This window comes from Colobus angolensis, unplaced genomic scaffold (assembly GCF_000951035.1).
Source record: "Colobus angolensis palliatus isolate OR3802 unplaced genomic scaffold, Cang.pa_1.0 Scaffold29, whole genome shotgun sequence".
Taxonomy (NCBI): domain Eukaryota; kingdom Metazoa; phylum Chordata; class Mammalia; order Primates; family Cercopithecidae; genus Colobus; species Colobus angolensis.
In genome coordinates this window covers 1,996,751-2,021,740 of record NW_012116154.1, presented here as the reverse complement: position 1 = coordinate 2,021,740, position 24,990 = coordinate 1,996,751, and the positions used below count along the sequence as shown (strand labels likewise).

At 40.2% G+C, this 24,990-nt stretch overlaps 1 protein-coding gene across 4 annotated transcripts in view; it reads right to left on the bottom strand.

The window, feature by feature from the left end:
- Positions 1–24,990, bottom strand: part of APBB2 (amyloid beta (A4) precursor protein-binding, family B, member 2) — a 433,566-nt gene that overhangs the window by 309,879 nt on the left and 98,697 nt on the right. For all 4 annotated transcript variants that reach the window (XM_011949059.1, XM_011949060.1, XM_011949061.1 and 1 more), the window contains exon 3: positions 7,020–7,131. The gene's annotated coding sequence lies outside the window, so the exon portion shown is untranslated. The remainder of the gene's footprint in view (positions 1–7,019; positions 7,132–24,990) is intronic.

Here is a 24,990-nt window from a genome sequence, read left to right as displayed (position 1 = left end):
ACGCCTGTAATCCCAGTACTTTGGGAGGCCGAGGTGGGTAGATCACCTGAGTTCAGGAGTTCAAGACCAGCCTGACCAACATGGAGAAACCCCACCTCTACTAAAAATACAAAATTAGCCAGGCATGGTGGTGCATGCCTGTAATCCCAGCTACTCAGGAGGCTGAGGCAGAAGAACCGCTTGCATCTGGGAGGTAGAGGTTGCGGTGAGCCAAGATTGTGCCATTGCACTCCAGCCTGGGCAACAAGAGCGAAACTCCATCTCAAAAAAAAAAAAGTTCATAAGCAGAAGAGATGGAATCCAAACCTATACAGTCTGACTCCAGGGCATCTGATAGTCATTTGCCCTTAACGGTCACTTTGTTGTCTACATCTGACTCCAGTAGGCACCAAACAACAGTGACTGTCAGCTATAAGTATGTGAGGTAGTGCATATGTTAATTTGCTTAATTTAGGATTGACACAATGTATACACATTTCAAAACATCATGTTGTATACTATAAATGTATATAATTTTTATTTGTCAATAAAAAGAAGAAGAAAACAAGTGCCACTGGCCCAAGGGGCTCCACATGAGTTAGAAACTGATGTCCTTACTAATATGAATGACAATGTAATATTTTTTATGAACTCAAAAATATCATTGATGACACTGGAGTTTTATACCTGCCGCAGCAATGAAGCAGCAAGCATAGCTTTATAACCTCCAAAAAGGGCTTGCAAGAAGTACACTTTAGTCTTGGCTTCAGTCTTTGACAGCAAGTCACAAATTATTTTTCAGATAAAATGGCAATTGGGAATTTTTTGAAACTTTAACCATCAGTCCAAACACAAGACTAACATCCAAGAAGCTCTTTTTAAGTTCTACTGGACTACAACTGCAACTGAAGCTTTACCTATAGAAGGAAAAATTATTTAACTTTAGAAGACAGAAGGAATCTTAGCAATTATTAATTCTATCAATTTTAAAAGAGGGAGTCTCCCTTTGTCACCCAGGCTGGAGAGCAGTGGTGCCATCTTGGCTCACCACAACCTCTGCCTCCTGGGTTCAAGTGATTCCCCTGCCTCAGCATCCCGAGTAACTGGGATTACAGGCACGTGCCACCTCACCCAGCTAATTTTTGTATTTTTAGTAGAGACGGGATTTCGCTACGTTGGCTAGGCTGGTCTCGAACTCCTAACCTCAAGTGATCCACCTGGCTTGGCCTCCCAAAGTGCTGGATTTATAGGCATGAGCCACTGCACCCAGCCTCTGTCAACCACATTTTATTATCTTATCAGTCATATTTTATTAAGCAAGGTGTTATGAAAGACAAAAACATTAATGAGACTTGACCCCAGTCCTCAGGATCTTACAGTATAGCAAATTAAATGAAATGTGACATAAATGTCACTCAATTCAAGTTGAAAACAACAAAGGATGCAAGGAGGATACTAAAGGAGTGAAAACAGAAAAGATCACTTATAAATGTGGCAAAATGGTTAAGAACATAAACATGACTGTCACAGTGGTGGGTTCAAGTATTAACAATGCCACTCCTTGGCTGTGTGACATTAGACAAGTTATTTTACCTGCTAGGGGCTCAGTTTCAAAATCTTGAAAATGGGGTAATAACATACACTGTTGAAAGAAGATATAAAATTAAATAAAATAAAACAGGCAAAGTTTTTAGTACAGTTCCCAGCACACTCTCAGGGCTAAACAATGGCTAGCAGCAGCCTGTACTCCCAGATCCATCATTTCTCCATCTCTCATATTTCACCCCTTCTCTTAACTGGTCTGTCCAGGGCTCTGTCAGACCCTATTATTAACTCTACTTTAAAGATGAGGAAATAGGCTTTCAGAGGATAGGGAACACGCCCACTGACAAACAGCCAATAGCTTAGTATGCCCACCTCCAGACTCTTAGGCCCTAGGGTACACTGTTTTATCTTTACTTATCTAATCCTATTGTTTTCAAAACAATGAAAAGCAAGTAGATCATCCCATTGTGCAAATTATAAAAGGTGCTCTCTCTAGGCTGGCCCAGCCCCATGAGTGCACAGCTTGACCACATGTGTGCTGGGTGGTTCTAAGTCCTCCTATCTGCTGCTCACACCTACACTTCTGCAGTGAACAATCTACACAACCTCACATGGTAGCCCTGGGTCTCCAGCCTCTGGTTTTCTCTTTTCCAGACTATATTCCATGCTACTGCCCAAGTGATCTTTATAAAACTCCCATCTAATAATTTCTCCTTTTAAAACTCTGGATGGCTATTTGTTGTTTAGAAACTCTAAGTCTCTAGCATGGCACACATGTGACCTTTCTCACTCTGGTACCTTTTGGATCTCAGGGTTCACTCTGTTCCCACACTCCATACCCCAGCCACGGTGGAGTTCTTGCCACTCTTGCCATGAGCTCCCATTCCTCCATGCCTTGGCATATGCTTTTTCTACAGCCCCAGTTATCTCCCTGCTTTCCGTCTTCTCACTCAGCCCTCAAGTCATACTTCAGTTCCAGCTCTTCAATGCAGTGAACAGACTTCCTGATTTCTCAGCTGAAATGACTGCTTGTCCTTTGCATACCTACAGCATTCTCGAATCAGCTTTCACCACCAGCTCATGGGAGTCAGGAAGATATTGCAGGGCTTTGTAGTTAGATGCATCATAATTGGAAGCCTGACTCAAACATGTTCTAACTGTATGAAGGTAGCAAGTTACTTTTCCCCGAGTTTCAATAACGCCCACCCCTAGAATTCCTGTGGACATCAAGTACTTAATATCAAGTGCTTAATGGTATGGCCTCCAAACTTACTTGGGCAACAGAGTCACTCTAAGGGCAAAATACCCAGAAATCCTGATAGATATATTTAATTGTATCATGTGAACTAAGAAATATTCTACTAGAAAAAAAAATTATGACACTATATGCATACAGGCTTCCAAATATAAAACGTGTGTGTACACACACACATCCATGTTTTCAAAACCACTCTCTACATTTACCAATTAAATGTTTGTAATTTGTTTAACTTTCCTTTTACCATTTCCTAATTTAACTTAAAAAGTAGCAGCAGGTACCAAAATCATAATGGGAGGGAAAAAACCCTAAAAATTAGAAAACACATATTCCTAACTTATTCTGAAAGGCATAGGTCAGTAAATATCATTATTGAATTTTAGTCATTGAATGTCTCATCTAAGAATATAATATCCATTCCACTGCTTTTCACATTGTACATGCTACATAAATGTTATTTAAATCTAATTTTGAAACTCAAATTAAGTTCCCTAAAAGGAAGGACGTATCTCATTCATCTTTGAATAATGAGCTCCTGGCACACAGTAGTTGCTCAACAAATGTTAGCTCAATAAATGAACTAAAAATTAAGAAAGCACACAAAGGTTTATAAAACATTCTGGATCTCCAGTTAACCTGGACTGCGATTTGTTCCATAAATAAATTATATTCCAAAATCTATCAGTGTTCCTTCTGTACCCGTCATTTCATCTGAGCTATCTGGAGTTTCTTTGGAGAAAGAAATAGGTAGGTAAAATCCTCCCTTAGGCACAGAAATATTGATTAAGACAGCTCGGCGGGAGGCATATGTCACCTGCACTCTTGTGTAATGTAACAAAGGGACCAAAGAAGACACAAAGCTTTATACACAGCACCTGTCAGCCAGTGACACTTACCATTCTGAACACATATTCAGACCCATGAGCCTCCTATTCAGAATATGTCTGGTTACAGTAAACATGGTAAAGATTCTAGATGGGGAATCCTTTTCTGTTCTGTTCTCATATGAAGAACCTACGCCATAGATTCCACATATTTATACTCCTTTCTAACTGAAAGCCAGGATAGCCTAAAATTAAACAAAAGGCTAAGATCCAATTGTTTCCCTTTCACTAAAAATCATGCTGTAGGTAAATACTTATTAGCATAGATACGCATTATTTATTAAGTGGAAAAAGTAAGTTACCAAACAACTTGCTGCATACTCATTTAGGGTTAACATAAAACCAAACATAGACATGCATTAAGTAGGATAATAAAATACAAACTTTTTACTTCCTTTAAAATAATCCATGGCTAATTTTTTTGAAGATAGGTTTATATTTTATTACTATTATAGACTCACGTTTCCAAAAATCTACCTCAAATAATCAATTTTCTGAATTGCTTGAAATGCTTGAAACAAGGAAGACTTTGAATACACATGCAATTAAGAAAAAAGTGAAAGTAAAGGACAGAGGTTTAAAAAGAAGTGTGGAGGTTGTCTAGGGTTCTGAATTTTCTCTAAAATTGTGTGTTAGCTTTTCCAAAAAGAAACCACAAAGACATTTAAGTATCCCTTACAGTTTTCAAAGAGCCATTAGAAACATTCTCTTATGACTTTAATAAATATCAGAAAAGACATCTCCCTCCCTCCCCGCCCATTAACTTCCATATAACTTAACTAGTTCTTCAAAATCAGATTTATGTGCAGTACACTTCTGCATTATAACCTTCTCTTTTTTTAACCTTAAGGGTACATTGTAAACATCCTTCTGCATATATAAATATTCACTTGTAACATCAACTTTATTTTTACTAATTTTTTTTTTTAGAGTCAGCGTCTCACTCGAGTGTCAGGCTGTAGGGCTATGGTGTGATCATAGCTCACTGCAAGCTCAGACTCCCGGGCTCAAAGGATCCTCCCATCTCAACCTCTGGATTAGCTGGGACTACAGGCATTTACCACTAAAGCCCAGCTAATTTTTTATTTTTTGTAGAGACAGGGTCTCTTTTCTTGTCCAGGCTGGTCTTGAACTCTTGGGCTCAAGCAATCATCCCACCTCTGCCTCCCAAAGTGTTAGGATTAAAGGCGTGAGCCACGGCGTCTGGCCTTAACATCAAGTTTAGTACACAGAGATCTTTTTGTCACAGTCTCTTTGTCACAGACCTCTGTAACACAGGACTGTCTTTAGCTTACTGTAAACACACAAGTTCCACAGATGCTTTCCCTCTACAAAATGGAAACAAAACTTTTACAACAATGCCACAATGTATCCCAAAAGGGAATATTTTGGTATAATGTAAAGAAAATATTGCACTAGAGATTATGTGAAATTTGAAAGAAATGCTGTTATTCGAAAGGCAGCTTAAGTAGCTTACTTTCTGAAGCTAAGTTATATTTCCAATCTAAACACCACTGCAAATATCTAGACCCTGAAGCCCAGAGAATCAATTGTTTGACCTTTTTGTTCTATTTTTGTAGGCAGACTGGGTGGCCTCCAACACAATCCTTTTTCAAATATCCTTCCAAAATGGAATAACAACTACAACACACAACTACAACACAAATATGTCTTTTAAGATTAACATGTTATTACAAGACTACAAAATTCAACCTATAAATTTCTATTTTTTAAAAATTCCACTGACAATAATATTTCACTATTACAAATATTTCACTGTAACAAAAAAAATATTTTGGGTGAGATTTTCAAAGTCCTTACTTTCAACTAATTCATATTTTAGCAGAGATTTGACAGCCCTCAGAAATTACATGTGTATGTGCAGTGTCTGTGTATGTCTGTGTGTATATGTGTTTGTGTGTTGCACATACACGTACATGTTTTTCTGTTTGTTTTGTTTTGTTTTGAGATGGGAGTTTCCTTTTTGTTGCCCAGGCTGGAGTGCAGTGGCGCAATCTTGGCTCACGGCAACTTCCGCCTCCAGGTTCAAGCGATTCTCCTGCCTCAGGCTCCCTAATAGCTGGGATTACAGGTATGCACCACCATGCCCAGCTAATTTTTTTGTATTTTTGGTACAGACGGGGTTTATCCATGTTGGTCAGGCTGGTCTCAAATTCCCAACCTCAGGTGATCCGCCCACCTCGGCCTCCCAAAGTATGTATTTTTTCAGTGCAAATATTTAACTTCAAATAAGCTTCAAAACTCAAGACCCTTACCTTATTATAGTTATTACAAAATAATACCCAATTTAATAATTAAACATATAGTTAAATACGATAACAATAGAGCTATAAAATCTGATCTTACTATTTAATGCTTTCATAGAACGAAAGCTAAGTTCTGTTCTGTCTTGTTTTATTTTAAACATGTTTCAACTAGCTCATTTGTACTGCCAGAAATAGAGAGGAGCTATAAGACACAAAGCATAGAAAGTTTAGAAAGTTATCTAGTAATTTAATGGAAAAACAGTTCCTATTGTTGAAAATGTTTCTGGAGCATGCTAGAGAGTATATTTGTGTGTGTTTATGTACATGCACGTGCATATTTTACTTTGCATATATTCTTACGGGCATTTGATCATTCATAATTCCAAGTAGTATCCATTAAAAAAATAGATCGACTTTATATATCTGTAAGGTCCATTTTTCAAAAAGATAAGAGAATAAAACTGAACTTTCTGGTTCCAAGCAATTTTTTCTAAAACACAGCAAAAACATTCAACAAGTGTCTCAATTAGAATGTCTTATAGTGCCCTCAAAAAAATTCTAAAATAAAACTGGCAAGTGCATCAATTCTTCCAAGACAAAGCTACAAGAGGAATTTATTGGACAAGCAATTCCACATTTTGCTTTCCTTTCCAGACAAGAAAAGTACCAAGTCGATTTCATCCTTACTCTAAAAATTCAGAAACAAAAAGCCTAGCCAAAATATCTAAAAGTCTAAACACCTGAAGCTCACACAACTGGATTCACTTTTCTGTTACATCATATTACATTGCCTTGTATTTGACATTTAACCACTTGCAAATCTGATAAAAGTTTTGTCACAACCTTAAGGACTCAGTTTATGAAACTCAAAAGAAATGGCACAATATAGAACATCATCCTAATCTCTTGCAGGTTTTTTTTTTATATAAAGAGGTTTCCTGAGTCCCCTTCCATGTTACAAATCCATAAAAACAAGTAAAATTTATTAAGCCAGGAATGAAAGAAAGTAGAAAGCCACAGACCTATTGTTAACTTTCTGAGAGAGGCATAAAAGAATTTTTTAAAAGCAAGTTTAAAATTACTTACTTTTCCCAGGTCTTCGATACTAAGCTCAGAAGGCAAGCTCCTTTTTTTCCCCACAAAGTCTATTAATTAATAGCAATCACCCAAGGAGGTCAGGCAGCCCAAAGAGATCGATCTAGAAATTGTGTAGAGACAAAAATTTTAAATTCAAAATCAGATCAGAAATGAAAAATCAAAATACCCCATTGCAATTCAGAGTATCTCTGCATCAATAAAATAAAGACGTCATTGGGATTCTTAAATGCTGAGAAATGTAAGCTATCTTTCTTTCATAATATACTAACAAGGCTTTCTAAATCTAGATGGCAGTTCGATCTGTCACCTTATTAAAGTTTCAAAAGCAGGAACTAGTGAGGCTTTTTGGCAACCAGTCCTGTTAAAAATGTCTTTCTCAGGGAGTCATAAAAGGAACCGAGGGAGAATCTGGACTTCTAATTATATTGTGACTTGGGAAGGAAGGTCTTCTGAAATCACGCTTGCCAGTTCCCACTTCCAAACATGAGCTCATCTTATAAACACAGAAGTAGTTGTAAATAGAAGTGAATCACAACAACTTAATGAAAATTATCAACAACTTTTAAATACTCTTCAAATGTATTAAGCACACCTTAATTTCTGCAGGTAAGAATGGGAAGAGAGAGCCATGTTCATTTTTTCCTAATAAAACAGAAAATCTGATAATTCTGCATGATTACTAACCTCATTTAAAACATGTAACTTCCAGGCCAGGGTGCGGTGGCTCACGCCTGTAATCCCAGCACTTTGGGAGGCAGAGGCGGGCGGATCACAAGGTCAGGAGTTCAAGACTAGTCTGGCCAACATAGTGAAACACCATCTCTATTAAAAATACAAAAAATTAGCCAGGCGTGGTGGCATGTGCCTGTAATCCCAGCTACTTGGGAGGCTGAGGCAGGAGAATCGCTTGAACCTGGGAGGTGGAGGTTGCAGTGAGCCAAGATCGTGCCACTGCACTCCAGCCTGGGTGACAGAGTGAGACTCTGTCTCAAAAAAGAAAGAAAAGGAAGGGAAGGGTAGGGAAGGGGAGGGGAGGGGAGGGGAGGGGAGGGAAGGGAAGGGAAGGGAAGGGAAGGGAAGGGAAGGGAAGGGAAGGGAAAAGATGATACTTTCCCAACAATTGTGCAAATAGATTCTAAGGCAATAAAATCATCAATAAGATAAAACAGTTTAAGTAGGCAAAACAGATGCCATATGTAACCTATAACCTAAAGTTTGCATACCCCTTGGGCTCTCCTATTACAGGACTTACACTAGATGTAATTCTAAGAAGTGTGATACCCAAGCCACAGGAGACTGAGAAATCAATTAGAAAGAGGGCACAGCTACAGCAAGCAGTCATAACTAAAAATCAGACAGAACCCTACAAACACCATAAGTATCATTTATTACTATTGCCATTGTTACCACCAACATTTATATACTGTTGACTCTTACGCCAGGTTCTTCTCTGTGTCTTACATGTATTAACTCTACTTTAGACAGGGACAAGCAGAATCAGGGACAAGCAGAATTTTACATTTCACTTATCCCTTGGGCATCACTGTATTACCATACAGCATGCTCAGTTCTGCTATTACGCTTATGTTTGTTTCAAGAGAACAATTTGAGTGTAACTCGAATTTCATGGTTTTTTTTGTTTTTTTTTTTGTTGTTGTTGTTGTTGTTTTTGAGACGGAGTCTCACTCTGTTGCCCAGGCTGGAGTACAGCAGCAGGATCTTGGCTCACTGCAAACTCCGCGTCCCGGGTTCACGCCGTTCTCCTGCCTCAGCCTCCCCAGTAGCTGGCTAATTTTTTGTATTTTTAGTAGAGACGGGGTTTCACCACGTTAGCCAGGATGGTTCGATCTCCTGACCTTGTGATCTGCCTGCCTCGGCCTCCCAAAGTGCTGGGATTACAGGCGTGAGCCACTGCACCCAGGCGAATTTCATGTTTCTTTATGCGTGATTTCACTGCAGGAAATACTAGGTTATCGCAGAAGGCTGCACTCGGGCCAAACCCAGCTGCATACGGTTACACAGAATGAACACAGCCCATGCCTCAAACATCTAGCAGTGACTTCGGTCTCCATCCATGTGCTATGAGCCACACCAATCTATATCTGGTATCCCAACTCCATCTGATTTCAGGTAATCCATCTGCCACCACTTCACAGTAACTCGTAAGTGGCAACCCTTCTAAAGCACCAGTTCACAAGCAAATGTCAAGACTTTTTCAAGGTGAAGTATCACATTTATTGTACTATTTATGTATGAAACCATTCAATATGTGAAAAATGTGTGCAACTGTATTTATTCAATTCCTGTCCCTTTCTAATGTGTCACTGATCATTTTTTGAGTTTTGTGTCCCCAACTGCATTCCCCTCCTAAGTGCATTGCGAGTTTTACTGCAGGAGTCTGCATAATGTGGTTTTTAGGAACACGTATATCATTTTATCAGAACTGACTGTATAATAACTAGTGTTCTATTTATCCAGAAGGGGTGAAATTGTGATTTTCATATTTTGTCATTATGTTTAAGAGGACAGCAACATACTATAATGCAATTTAAAAAAGATTTTCCTTCACAATGTTTACAATTACCAACCATAGACACTTAAGGGTCAGCTTCAGTTAAGTGATAAATTTATTGATGTAAGGTTCCCTAATCGTGTTAAAGGAGATATTACAGGACCATTTTGGACAGATCAAGATGATGGTGTTATAGAGATTCTTGCAGACAAGACAGCTTAACTGTAATTGCTAGAAAGGACAAACTGAATGGAATCACTTTTCATTCTTAAAAACCAATAAATTAAAAAGACTCTAAATTTTCTTTTAAAGAGTTCAAGATAGGCATAAAGATACATACAAGGAACTTTTCTATTATAAGTAACATTATTGTAAATAATTTTAAAACACAATACTCAACAATGGATAGTTTTTAAAAATCTCCATAATATTTAATAAAAGGAGAAAATGCTCTTAAGCAGCATTGAGAAAGCAGATTATAGTGTAATATATTCATCATCCCAGTTTTGTTTATAAGTATCTATATCTAGAAAAAAGACAAGAAAGAAAAAACAATGCCAACATTTGAAAAGCTGCTAGTTACAAATGGCAGAATTACAACGAGTAATTTTTACTTTCTTTACATTTTGCATTAGTGAAAACATCCTTTTTATCCCCACTTTAACATCACATGTGAATCCAGCCAACAGAATGAAGGCTAGCCAAAGAACAAAGAACATCAGGAGCTTCCTTGTCAATCACAAGTATTAACAGGTCCAGTCATGTGGCTGAACCTCTGAAAGTGTTTTCTATCTCATAATTCAAGAACAAATATAGTCCGTCCCAATGGGGATGTTTAAAGTTTATAAACCCGTTTCAGAGGCCAAAATATAATTTGCTTTTATAGGCTAATACAGTTATGGATTTAGTAAAAATCCAGTTGAAAGATTTTTAATTATATAATTGTATCTAAGCTGTCCTAATATCTGAAAGAAATTTCATTCTGAATAAGAAATTGTATTCTGGATAAAGCTCCTTTCAAACAAGATCAAGATTAAACAAATGCGAAGAGGGATGCATTTGGGCATGGGGATAAACTTCTAGTTTGAGGAGTTTTAAATAACAAGTAGGAAAAGACAGATTGATCTTTATAACCTCCAAAAGAATGTGGCTATATTAAAATTTTCCCAATAACAAAAGTTGACTTTAAAAACTTGCCAAAAACAGTGACTCTTTTAGTCATGACTGTGCTTAGTTTAATCCCACACATTGACATCGCGTAAGAACTGAAGGTTGAGGATATACAGGAATCAAGGGCCAATTTGGGACAACTTGGCCACCACACATATGAGTTCACTCACCCACGCTTGGCTAGCAGTACACTTATTTTATTTTTAATCTATTTATTTTTGTTTTCTTTCCAACTATGATTTTATGTTCAGGGGCACATATGCAGGTTTGTTACCTGGATAAATTGTGCCTTGTGGGGGTTTGGTATGCAGAGTATTTTGTACCTAGGTAATGAGCATAGTACTCAATAGGTAGTTTTGCAATCCTCACCCTCCTCCCATCTTTGGCCCTTCCACTCTCCCCCTTCAGATGGGTCCCAGTGTCTATTATTTCCATCTTTGTGTTCATACATACTCGACGTTTAGCTCCCACTTATAAGCGAGAATGTGTGGTATTTGGTTTTCTGTTCTTGTACTAATTCTCTTAGGATAATGGCCTCCATCTCCACCCATGTTGCTGCAAAGGAAGTGATTTAGTTCTCTTTTATGGCTGCATAGTACTCTAGTGTGTATATGTAACACATTTTCTTTCTCCAATCAACTGTCAAGGGGCACCTGAGTTGCTTCCATGTCTTTGCTATTGTGAATAATGCACTGGCAGTACATTTAAGTGACGTGTTCCTTTTCACTTTCAGTTTAGCTTTCCTGGCATACCTGCACACCCAGTAACTACTTCATATAGAGCAGTTACTTTAATAAGACTCCCACTCTCAAGAATGTGCTAAGGATTGAAAGTCAGTGGTTGTATGTGTAGGAGTGGGTGGTAGTTTTGTTTCAGAAAATTATAAAGCAGTTAACATTCAGCATACATAGCCAAATAATAACCATATCCTTGATATACAATGCATAGATATAGTGAGTAGTCTATTTTTGTTTTGTTTTGTTTTTTACTTCCAAAAATGCTGACACACATGAAAAACAAAAACAAACCCTTATGTTTTAAATGTGCTTTTGTATTTTTTAGCATTTTCATATAGGTTCTCTACCAAATTACTACGTTTTGTTTCATTTTAGCAAATAGAAAAGGCAAAATAAACACTTTAATTATGCTATTATATAAAAAAAAATGATGGAAGAAACACGGAGCTCCAGACAAATCAGTTTAAGGTTTAGAGACTCTTCAGAGACTCTATCATTACAACAAACACACAATGATTGCTTTGGAAATTTTGAAATTCCTGGTTTTTGTGTCTCACAAGTTGCTGCCTAAAATGCTGCGCATATGCACCTTTAATAATTAACCAAATATTGGCCGGGTGCAGTGGCTCACGCCTGTAATCCCAGCACTTTGGGAGGCCGAGGTGGGCGGATCACGAGGTCAGGAGATTGAGACCATCCTGGCTAACACAGTGAAACCCGGTCTCTACTAAAAATACAAAAAAATTAGCTGGGCGTGGTGGCAGGCACCTATAGTCCAGCTACTTGGCAGGCTGAGGCAGGAGAATGGCGTGATCCCGGGAGGTGGAGCTTGATAGCACCACTGTACTCTAGCCTGGCAACAGAGCGAGACCCTGTCTCAAAAAAAAAAAAAAAAAAAAAATTTAACCAACTATTATAATCAACAAGCAAATTCAGAGACTGTGTCCAATTATGAGTATTCAAAAGAAAAACTATGAATCTTGATTTTTCAAAGACATGCTGAAATATACATCCACATACACATACCTTATACTGAGTCTGAAAATACAGAGCAGTTAGGAACTCTTCACATGGAAATTATACATCTTAAATTGCTTTAAGAATTGCATATGTATAGCTAAGGGGAATAAATTATCTTACCATTAATGGATATAAAAAAGGGTAACCAATTTTCGGAGTCTACGTAGAAAACATACAGAAAGTATTTTCTCAGGCTCTCTAAGTCACTTCTGGGGCAGAATTCCAATGTTATCTAAGCTAATCTTTGGCACTATCTAATTTCCCTTTGTGCATTCCTCTTCAACCTCTAGCCCAGCGCCCGAAGACCTTCATTTTGGATGGCCTTCTCCCTTCATTGGTGAACATTTAAAACTCTTAATGCCACCATGGGAATAATCTTGGGAAATGGGTGGGGGAACTTAAATGATTAATGACTTTTAACTTTTTCTAGATTAGGTATATTTCTAAAGAATATCCCAAGTACGTAGATCTTGGTTTCTAAATACTTTTGCTCACTGGAGAAATAGCTGAGTCTGGGCAAAGAAAGTACAACATAAGTCCAGAACATCTTACTGTGCCAAAAAGCAAGGGAGTGCTCAAATGCTAATGCAGACATGACAAAAGGACATAGGAGGAGATGCTTTAAAGGGGCTCCTGATAGCCAAAAGTGGGGCAGTTTGAACAAAAAAAGATGTTGGCCAGGCACGCTAGCTCATGCCTGCCATCTTAGCACTTTGGGAGGCCAAGGCGGGCAGATCACTTGAAGTCAGATGTTTGAGATCAGCCTGGCCAACAGGGTGAAACCTCATCTCTACAAAAAAAATACGAAAATTAGCCAGGCATGGTGGCACGTGCCTGTAGTCCCAGCTACTTGAGAGACTGAGGTGGGAGAATCTCTTGAACCTGGGAGGTGGAGGTTACAGTGAGCTGAGATCACACCACTGTACTCCAGCCTGGGCAGCAGAGTGAGACCCTTTCTCACAAAAAAAAAAGGAATGATGTTGATGAACTATAATACATTGGATTAAAAAAGAAGTCACAAACCCACAAATATGCATTGAAAAAATAACGGGGGAAACTCTTCTTTATAAAGGATGCCAGCTAATAAATATCAAAGGAAGAGTAGAAGAAAATCCCACTTTGCAACTACCAATGCAATCACTGATTCAATCAACAATCATTAATAGATGCTAAAACCATTCTAGAAAGGGTAGTTGTAGGACAGAACACTCACACACAGTCTCAGAATATCACCCCACAGATTACCCAAGAGAAAAGGCATCTTTACAAATGACGAGTTCTGGCCGACCAGTGCATCCAAGTGGTGCTCGGCATAATCAATTCCAGGACAATGGAACAGTAGGTATCGCCACAGTCACTATGTAGCATTTTTGTCAAACATGCTTAATCTGTATCTAATCATAAGGTAACAACCACACAAAACCAGATTGTGATACATTCTACAAAACAAAGGTATCTTTCAAGACACCAATGCCATGAACCACAAAAACAAAACAAGGTGACTGTTTTAGATTACAGGAAACTAAAGAGACAAAATGCAATGAATGACTCTGTCGATTCATCCTGGAGGGGGGGGTATAAAAGACATTATTAGGATAACAGGTGAAACCTGAACATGTATTCAAGTCTTATCTATATATCAGATAATATTTATTGGTGATCATCTTATTATAGGCTACGTGGCAAAATATCCTTCTACTTGAGAAATACATGTTGAAGTATTTAGGGCTAAACGGTCATAATCTCTACAACTAATTCAGATGGTTCAGCAAACATGTTTTAAGTGTGTGTGTATAAAGAGACACAGACACAAAAAAACAGAAGAGATGGAGATAAGGCAGATTGGGCAAAATATTAACACCTTATACAGCAGACTAGTCATAACCTATAAAAACCAGTAACCACAGTTACTTGTGGGCTATACACACCCTGTATAAAGAGATCATAAAGGAGCTAATGGTTGAAAAGAAACTGACACAAATAGGAATATAGTTCTCCAGTGTTAGAGCATTTAGTCCATTTCTCAAAAAAAAAAAAAATCCAATTCTATTTCTTTTCTGAAGCAATTAATGGTTCTCAGTTGGGAGGAAGAACATAGAGAAGAAAAAAAAAGAGACCTGTGGAAGAAGATGACAGTGGGTAAAAATTACACAGAAAAGTTCAGTTCTCCTCTACCCAGTCTAAAGAAGAGGTAGGTCTTCAAGATTTAAAACATTCTGCCTGTGTTTCCCATCCTGGTGAGAAACCCTGTGCAGGTGTGGACTATTCCAACAAGCCAGAAAGATTCCCTTTTCCAGACTTACGCCGACCAAACACCCTGCCCAGGGAGGGCCAAGGACCTCATTCCTCACCCACCCCTGGCTGAACCTGCATCAAGGGCAGTGTCTGACACACACATCCCAGGCCTACAGCCTTCAGCAGTCCCTGAAACCTGACATGTCTAAGACAGACATCACCCCAACAAACCCAACCCTTTGTTTCTCTTATCTCTTTTCTTGGTCTATCCAGTCTCAAAACTGCAGCTTCATATTTTGCTTCTCTTCCCACTGGCCCATTCTTCATACCTTCTCTGCCTCATCAGCATCCTCAAGGCCACACAGGCCACATGGCCTCGCACACTCCAGGTCAAAACACCCTCTCTTTTCTCTGTTATTCCTCAATTTTCCATCTATGGTGTTCACTTGGCACTTTTTAAATATCTTTGCCACACAGCACTGATTCCACACCCATTGCAAGCCAGTGCTTTGCTACGTTATCTCACTTTAAAAAGCACTACAGGTCCCACACCGTGGTTCTCAGTGTAATCCCAACACTCTAGGAGGCTGAGGTGGGGGGATACTCTGAGGCCAGGATTTCTGGGCTGCAATGGGCTACAATTGCACCACTGCACCCCGGCCTAGGCGACAAGGCAAGACCCTATCTCTCTATGTTTAAAAAAAAAGAAAAAAATCACTATAATTTTTTTCTTTTTTTTTTTAAGATGGAGTCTTGCTCTGTCGCCAGGCTGGAGTGCAGTGGTGCCATCTTGGCTCACTGCAACCTCCACCTCCCGGGTTCAAGCAATTCTCCTGCCTCAGCCTCCCAAGTAGCTAGGACTACAGGGGTGTGCCACCACACCCAGCTAATTTTTGTTTTTTGTTTTGTTTTGTTTGTTTGTTTTTTGAGATGGAGTCTCGCTCTGCCGCCCAGGCTTGAGTGCAGTACGTAATCTTGGCTCACTGCAACTTCCCCCTCCTGGGTTCACGCCATTCTCCTGCCTCAGCCTCCCAAGTAGCTAGGACTACAGGGGTGTGCCACCACACCCAGCTAATTTTTGTTTTTTGTTTTGTTTTGTTTGTTTGTTTTTTGAGATGGAGTCTCGCTCTGCCGCCCAGGCTTGAGTGCAGTACGTAATCTTGGCTCACTGCAACTTCCCCCTCCTGGGTTCACGCCATTCTCCTGCCTCAGCCTCCCGAGTAGCTGGGATTACAGGTACCCACCACTACACTGGGCTAATTTTTTGTATTTTTGGTAGAGACAGGGTTTCACCATGTTAGCCAGGATGGTCTCCATCTCCTGACTGCACGATCTGCCCGCCTCGGCCTCCCAAAGTGCTGGGATTACAGGTGTGAGCCATTGCACCCAACCAAGGAAACACTATGACTTTATGAAGGTGTTTATATCATTTTATCCCTATTTTACAGAAGAATCCGATGTTCCAACGTGGAATAATTTGTCAAAGGTCACGGAGCTAAAAAACTAATGGTCAGACCCTTGTCTTCTGGTTCTACTCTAATACCAAGGTGCTTTGTATGATTTAGTTTTAAACCCTGTCTCCTGTCCTTTAACCAACCATAAGGTCCTTGAAGGATGAGACAAATTTTATCCATCTTTGTGCTCCCTCCAGAATCTGGTAATATTCATAACTTATGATGACTGATTTATCCATCAAGACTCCACCCAAAGACCACCTTTCTTTCTAACTTCCAGCCCACATCCCTGCAGAAGCAACCACTCCCTCCTCCTTGGCCTCTGTGTGTTTCCACTGCAGCACATGCAAGCCTGAGTGCAAGGCCCGTGGCTGCCACACATATGCTGGCACACAGGAGGCACTTAGTTTTTACTGAATGAAATGATTACACATGGCACAGTCGGGTTTCTCAACAAGGCTGTCGTACCTTGTTAAAAAATTTGACCTCAGCTGGGTGCGGTGGCTCACGCTTACAATCCCAGCACTTTGGGAGGCCGAGGCGGGTAGATCACGAGGTCAGGAGTTCAAGACCAGCCTGGCCAACACAGTGAAACCCTGTGTCTACTAAAAATATAAAAATTAGCTGGGTGTGGTGGTGGGCACCTGTAATCCCAGCTACTCAGGAGGCTGAGGCAGGAGAATCGCTTGAGCCCGGGAAGCGGAGGTTGCAGTGAGCCGAGATCATACCACTACACTCCAGCCTGGGCATCAGAGTAAGACTCTGTCTCAAAAAAAAAAAAAAAAGAAAAGAAATTGACCTCATTTTTATCCTTATCATGTACTGAGGAAAATTATTTTAGGCAAGACTGACAGAAAATGGAGAAGAGAATACAGGTCTGAGCCCCTCTGCATCCCCTCTACTTTGTGTTCTCTCTACATGCTGCCCTGGGTATAGTATGTTCTGGAGCAGTGGTCCCCAACCTTTTTGCACCAGGAACTGGTTTCGTGGAAGATCATTTTTCCCCAATGGGGCAACGGGAGGTTGGAGGGGTTTGGGATGATTCAAACACATGACGTTTATTGTGAACTTTATTTCTATTATTACATTGTAATACATAATGAAATAACTGTACAACTCACTGTAAAGTAGAATCAGTGGGAACCCTGAGCTTGCTTTCCTGCAACTAGACAGTCCCATCTGGGGGCGGTGGGAGACAGTAACAGATCATCAGGCATTAGATTCTCAGAAGGACTCGGCAACCTAGATCCCTCGCATGCATGCACAAGGTCACTAAAGCGCTTGTGCTCCTGTGAGAATCTGATGCTGCTGATCTGACAGGAGGCGGAGCTCAGGCAGTAATGCAAGAGATAAGGAGCAGCTGTAAATACCAACGAAGCTTTCCTCGCTCACCTGCCACTCACCTCCTGCCGTACAGCCCTGTTCCTAACAGACCATGGAACACTACCACTCCAAAGTCTGGGGGTTGGGGACCCCATTTGTAGAACAGTGTTTCCAAATTTTAATGTATATGTAATAGCAATCAATACAAATTACGATTCAGTATGTCTGCAGCGGAGCCCAAGATTCTGCATTTCTAACAAGTCCCCAAGAGATAGCAATGCTGCCGATCCACAGAACATTCTTTGGAGTAGCAAAAACTTCTAGACAGTTATAGTGAAACTATACCCATTTAAAGAGTATATAACATGTAGACTGAAATGACTAGACATAATTTCACAGAATGTTAATGCTAGTTGTCTCCAGGTTTCTTCTTTCTGCTTTTCTATAATTTCCATGTATTGTATAATGTCTCTTGCTGATGGAAATAAAAATTTTAAATGCTCTCTCTATATATATACATGCACAAAAAAACTGTATATTTGGACATTTCCATTCTGCACAGCTCCATCTTTATTTAAGCAACAAATATACTTAAAAGGACTAGCCTTGGGATAGAACAGGTTGGTGAATTTAGCAATTCCCTATATTCTCATTTTAACATGCAAATTAACATGAAACAGCAATTACCCTTAATGAGCAGTCGCCATTACAAGTATTGTTTTTCTCAGGTTTCTTTCCCTTAAAAGAAAGAGAAAGAATCCATTCAGTTGGAATACAATAAAAGGCAAACCAAATTAAGGACAGATAGAAAAAAACAAGCAGGCACTACACTGGAGCTCTTCCAAGTGGGTCAACAGAACCACATGAAAGTTGAAACAGAGATGGAAATGCTTTTCTCACAGCAGAGGTGGGATGGGCTGAGTTCCACAACAAGGTGAAATGAAATAAATTAAATTATCACTCACTGTGCACCTGCAGGTGAGGTGGAAAAGAAATGATCCTTGGAGGAGCCCCACCTCCAAAACAGAACGAGGAAAGAACATTAGGAAAAGGCAGTTAGAGGGCACATATTTGCAAGAAAGCACTCCCAAAGCACCCGACCTCTCTTCAGTGGAGTTCCAATGAATACCAAGTTATATTCCCTGAGTTGTAGAAGATGTAGCCCCAGCTGGTGGGCATTTCACTCCCACTGCAAAGCCTGCAGCAATTCCAGGCACTTGCTTGGCCACAGGTTTCCGGGATACAGGCAGGGCCAAAAAGAAGATGTCCAACTGTCCCATGGCCTATTCAGGGCACTCCTGGTTACAGAAGGCCCGGCAATGCCCCGCACGCTCTGTGTTCTGCTCCCTTCCCGCTTCCAGGTAAGAGTTTCTCATTGCAGGATATGGGTTTTCATACTATGGTTCTGCCCACAATCCTACCTGATGTTTTTCCTTAAAGAAAAATTATGAAATTCTCTATGAAATTCCACCAAGGTTGGAACCTAGTGTTCAAAAAACCTCTAAATACAATGAAGTCAAAAATCACTTCCGTGGGTCTACACAACATTATTAAGAAAGGGTTTAGGCCGGGCGCGGTGGCTCAAGCCTGTAATCCTAGCACTTTGGGAGGCCGAGACGGGCGGATCACGAGGTCAGGAGATCGAGACCATCCTGGCTAACACGACGAAACCCCGTCTCTACTAAAAAAAATACAAAAAACTAGCCGGGCGAGGTGGCGGGCGTCTGTAGTCCCAGCTACTCGGGAGGCTGAGGCAGGAGAATGGCGTAAACCTGGGAGGCGGAGCTTGCAGTGAGCTGAGATCCGGCCAATGCACTCCAGCCTGGGCGACAGAGCGAGACTCCGTCTCAAAAAAAAAAAAGAAAAAGAAAGGGTTCCAGGCCGGGCATGGTGGCTCACGCCTGTAATCTCAGCACTTTGGGAGGCCAAAGTGGGTGGATCGTGAGGTCAGGAGTTCGAGACCAGCCTGATCAACATGGTGAAACCCCATCTCTACGAAAAACACAAAAACTAGCCCAGTGTGGTGGCGCGCACCTATAATCCCAGCTACTCAGGAGGCGATGGCAGGAGAATTGCTTGAATCTGGGAGGTGGAGGTTGCAGTGAGCCGAGACTGCACCACGGCACTCCAACCTGGGCAACAGAGTGAGACTCTGTCTCAAAAAAAAAACAAAAAAAAGAATGTGGTTTCATATCTGTGAAGTTTAGACACATTAGACATTCAGCTCAACAGAAAACAATGAACCACTGTATCTCTATTGAATTCTGTGAGTCCAGGGCTGGGTTATTTAATTCATAGCAAGCAAGCATATGCTGAGTTTAAATATGTGATTACCTGAAATTGCAAAACTAGTATCAAACTCACCAACCTGGTGAGAGAAAAAAAAATCTGAATTTATTTGGACTTCCTTACATTGACTTTGAAATTCAGTGTTGCTTCTATTTTTGAATTATTTTCATGTTAGATAGGGATATCTGAGTTGGGGGAAAGCTCCATATTCTTTTCAATGTTCCAAAGCCTAAAAATCTCAATATCATAGTTGGAATTTTAGATTTAAAGAGATGTAAGAGGCATATCAATGCAATACCCAATGATGTCATCTGCAAGCAGAGACAATTTGACTAAATTGTCACCCCTATTCAACATAGTATTGAAAGTTCTGGCCAGGGCAATCGGGCGAGAGAAAGAAATAAAGGGTATTCAAATAAAAAGAGAGGAAGTCAAATTGTTTGTTTGCAGATGACGTGATTGTGCACTTAATACAATACACAGCCTTTTGCCTGGATTCTGGTTTAAAATTTTGTTAAAACACTAAAGACCTGGGAAATGAATTTAGAAAGTTTGACTATGGACTGATATTAAGTAATATTTGGGGACTATTGTTAATTTTGTTCGGTATGATAATGGTGTTGTACTTTTATAAAGAAGCTTCCTTATTGTTTGGAGATGCATGCTAAAGTATTGAGGGTTAAAATGTCATGATAGGCCAGGTGTGGTGGCTCATGCCTGTAATCCCAGTACTTTGGGAGGCCGAGGTGGGCGGATCTCCTGAGGTCAGGAGTTTGAGACCGGCCTGGCCAACATGGTGAACCCTGTCTCTACTAAAAATACAAAAATTAGTGCTCGCTTCGGCAACACATATACTACAATTGGAGTGACACAGAGAAGATTAGCATGGCCCGTGTGCAAGGCTGAAATGCAAATTCGTGAAACGTTCCGTATCCTTCTGATGAACATCAATGCAAAAATCCTCAATAACTGGCAAACCCAATCTGGCAGCACATCAAAAAGCTTATCCACCACGATCAAATTGGCTTCGTCCCTGAGAAGCAAGGCTGGTTCAACATACACAAATCAATAAACATAATCCATCACATAAATAGAACCAATGACAAAAACCACAGGATTATCTCAATAGATGCAGAAAAGGCCTTAGATAAAATTCAACACCGCTTCATGCTAAAAACTCAATAAACTACATATTGATGGAACGTGTTTCAAAATAATAAGAGTTATTTATGACAAACCAACAGCCAATATCATACTGAATGGGTAAAAGCTGGAAGCATTCCCTTTGAAAACTGGCACAAGACAAGGATGCCCTCTCTCATCACTCCTATTCAACATAGTATTGAAAGTTCTGGCCAGGGCAATTAGGCAAGAAGAAGAAATAAAGGGTACTCAAATAAAAAGAGAGGAAGTTAAATTGTTTCTGTTTTCAGATGACATGATTGTGGATTTAGAAAACCCCATCGTGACAGGAGAATGGCGTGAACGAGGGAGGTAGAGCCTGCAGTGAGCCGAGATTGTGCTACTGCACTATAGCCTGGGCAACAGAGCGAGACTCTGTCTCAAAATAAATAAATAAATAAGAAAACCCCATCGTCTCAGCCCAAAATCTCCTTAAGCTGATAAGCAATTTCAATAAAGTCTCAGGACACAAAATCAATGTGCAAAAATCACAAGCATTCCTTTACACCAACAACAGACAAGCAGAGAGCCAAATCATGAGTGAAATCCCATTCACAATTGCTACAAAGAGAATAAAATACCTAGAAATACAACTTACAAGGATGTGAAGGACGTCTTCAAGGAGAACTACAAACTACTGCTCAAGGAAATAAGAGAGGACACAAACAAATGGAAAAACATTCCATTCTCATGGATAGGAAGAATCAATATTGTGAAAATGGCCATACTGCCCAAAGTAATTTATAGATTCAGTGCTATCCCCATCAAGCTACCACTGACTTTCTTCACAGAATTAGAAAATACTCCTTTAAATTTCAAATGGAACCAAAAAAGAACCAGTATACCCAAGACAATACTAAGCAAAAAGAACAACGCTGGAGGCATCATACTACCTGACTTCACACTATACTACAAGGCTACAGTAACCAAAACAGCGTGGTACTGGTACCTAAACATATATATAGACTAATGGAACAGAACAGAGGCATCAGAAATAACATCACACATCTACAACCATCTGATCATTGACAAACCTGACAAAAACAAGCAATGGGGAAAGGATTCCCTATTTAATAAATGGTGTTGGGAAAACTGGCTAGCCACCACATGCAGAAAACTGAAACTGGAACCCTTCCTTACACTTTACATAAAAATTAACTCATGATGGATTACAGACTTAAACATAGACCTAAAATCATAAAAACCCTAGAAGAAAACCTAGGCAATAGCATTCAGGACATAGGCATGGGCAAGGACTTCATGACTAAAACACCAAAAGCAATGGCAACAAAAACCAAAATTGACAAATGGGATCTAATTAAAACTAAAGAGCTTCTGCACAGCAAGGGAAACTATCATCAGAGTAAACAGGCAACCTAGAGAATAAGAGAAAATTTTTGCAATCTATCCATCTGACAAAGGGCTAATATCCAAAATAGGAGCTTAAACAAATTTACAAGAAAAGAACAAACAACCCCATTCAAAAGTGGGCAAAGGATATGAACAGACACTTCTCAAAAGAAGATATTTATGCAGCCAACAAAAATATGAAAAAATGCTCATCATCACTGGTCATTAGAGATATGCAAATCAAAACCACAATGAGATACCATCTCATACCAGTTAGAATGGCAATCATTAAAAAGTCAGGAAACAACAGGTCCTGGAGAGGATGTGGAGAAATAGGAACACTATTACACTGTTGGTGGGAGTGTAAATTAGTTCAACCATTGTGGAAAACAGTGTGGTGATTCCTTGAGGATCTAGAACCAGAAATACCATTTGACCCAGCAATCCCATTGCTGAGTATATACCCAAAGGATTATAAATCATTCTACTATAAAGACACATGCACACGTATGTTTATTGCAGCACTGTTCACAATAGCAAAGACTTGGAACCAACCTAAATGTCCATCAATGATAGACCAGATAAAGAAAATGTGCCACATATACACCATGGAATACTATGCAGACATAAAAAAGGATGAGTTCATGTCCTTTGCAGGAACACAGATGAAGCTGGAAACCATCATTCTTAGCAAACTAACACAGGAAGAGAAAACCAAACACTGCATGTTATCACTCATGGGTGGGAGTTCAACACTGGGAACACATGGACACAGGGAGGGGAAGATCACACACCGGGGCCTGTTGGTGGGTGGGGGGCCAGGAGAGGGATAGTATTAGGAGAAATAACTAATGTAGATGACGGGATGATGAGTGCAGCAAGCCAGCACAGCAAGTGTATACCTATGTGGCAAACCTGCACGTTCTGCACATGTATCCCAGAACTTAAAGTATAATTTTAAAAAATACAAAAATGAGCTGGGCAAGGTGGTAGGTGCCTGTAATCCCTGCTACTCAGGAGGCTGAGGCAGGAGAATTGCTTGAACCTGGGAGGTTGCAGTGACCCCCAGATCGTGTCATTGCTTTCCAACCTGGGCGACAAGAGCAAAGCTCTGTCTCAAAAAAATGAAGTCATGCTAGCTATAATTAATTTTTAATGATATGCCAAAAAATAATATATGTTGATTTCTACATAGAAAGCAAATAAAGAATGTTAATAATTGTAGAAATGAGAGAGGGGTTATACGGGTGTTCACTGTACTGTTCTTTTTTCTATACTTGAAAACTTTTGGAAAAGCTGAAATACATTATCAGTCAAAAGCATTTATGGCCTTATAGCTTTCTCGCTCTTGTCCTGCTGTCTTGCCAAATTAGATTATAGTCCACTTATATTGGGTGATTTTCTTTCCTACAAAAGACATTCTCACATGTTCCCACCTCTGTAGCTTTGTGAGATATAGTCTCTCAACCTGGTGTTTTATTCTTTCATCACTGTCCCTCAGGTAAGAACAGATCCATTCTTTTGGGTCCATCACAGATGTTGCCTTCTCTAGGAAAGCTTTCCTAACCCCCACCCCAACTTGAGGCCATCCCCTCTTTTCTGACTCTCAGCGACACTCTGCAGCTCACATCACAGGTCTCATATTCTATCCCGCATGGTCTCTAAGAAGACATTTACTGAGAGTTTCTCATGGGTGAGGCCAGAGTCTGGAAACTCTCATGTGTTCTTTCATTTAGTCCCTACCTCAATGAGGTAGAAATTATTATTATTATTATTATTATTATTTTGAGATGGAGTCTCACTCTGTCACTCAGGCTGGAGTGCAGTGGTGCAATCTCAGCTCACTGCAACCTCCGCCTCCCAGGTTCAAGCAATTCTTTGCGTCCTCCTCCCGAGTTGCTGGGATTATAGGCACCTGCCACCATGCCCAGCTAATTTTTGTATTTTTAGTAGAGATGGGGTTTCACCATCTTGGCCAGGCTGGTTTTGAACTCCTGACCTTGTGATCCACCCACCTCAGCCTCCCAAAGTGCTGGGATTACAGGCGTGAAGCACCACGCCTGGCCTAGGAATTATTATTATCTTCTTTTCACAGGTGAGAAAATAGGTTGAGAGGCTGGGTGACTTGCCCAAGTCATAGGGTTGGTGGATGGTAGGGCCAGGGTTCAAACCGCTCCATCTGCTTCCAAATTCCTAAGTGCTAGTGAGGGTGTCAATGGCACCATGGCTTGATCCTTCCCTACTCTACTATACCAACTGAAGGGCAGGCAGAGCATCTTATTTCAACAACATCTGTGCAAAGTCACTATGTGTCAGGCAACTGCTCTACATGATGGGATAAAGTGGCAAATGAAAAAGGATGGTATTTGACTCAGGTCAAAACTAAGGAAATCTAGCTGAGGGCAGTGGCTCATGCCTGTGATCCCAGCACTTTGGGAAGCTAAGCAGGGGGAGAATCATGGGAGCCAAGACCAGCCTGGGCAACATGGAGAAACTATGTATCCACAAAAAAAAAAAATTAGCCAGGCACGGTGGGGCACACCTGTGGTCCCAGCTATTCAGGAGGCTGAGGCAGAAAGATCAGTTGAGCCCAGGATATCAAGGCTGCAGTGAGCCATGACTGTATCACTGCACGCCAGCCTGGGTGATGGAGCAAGATCATATCTTAAAAAAAAAAAAAAAAAAAC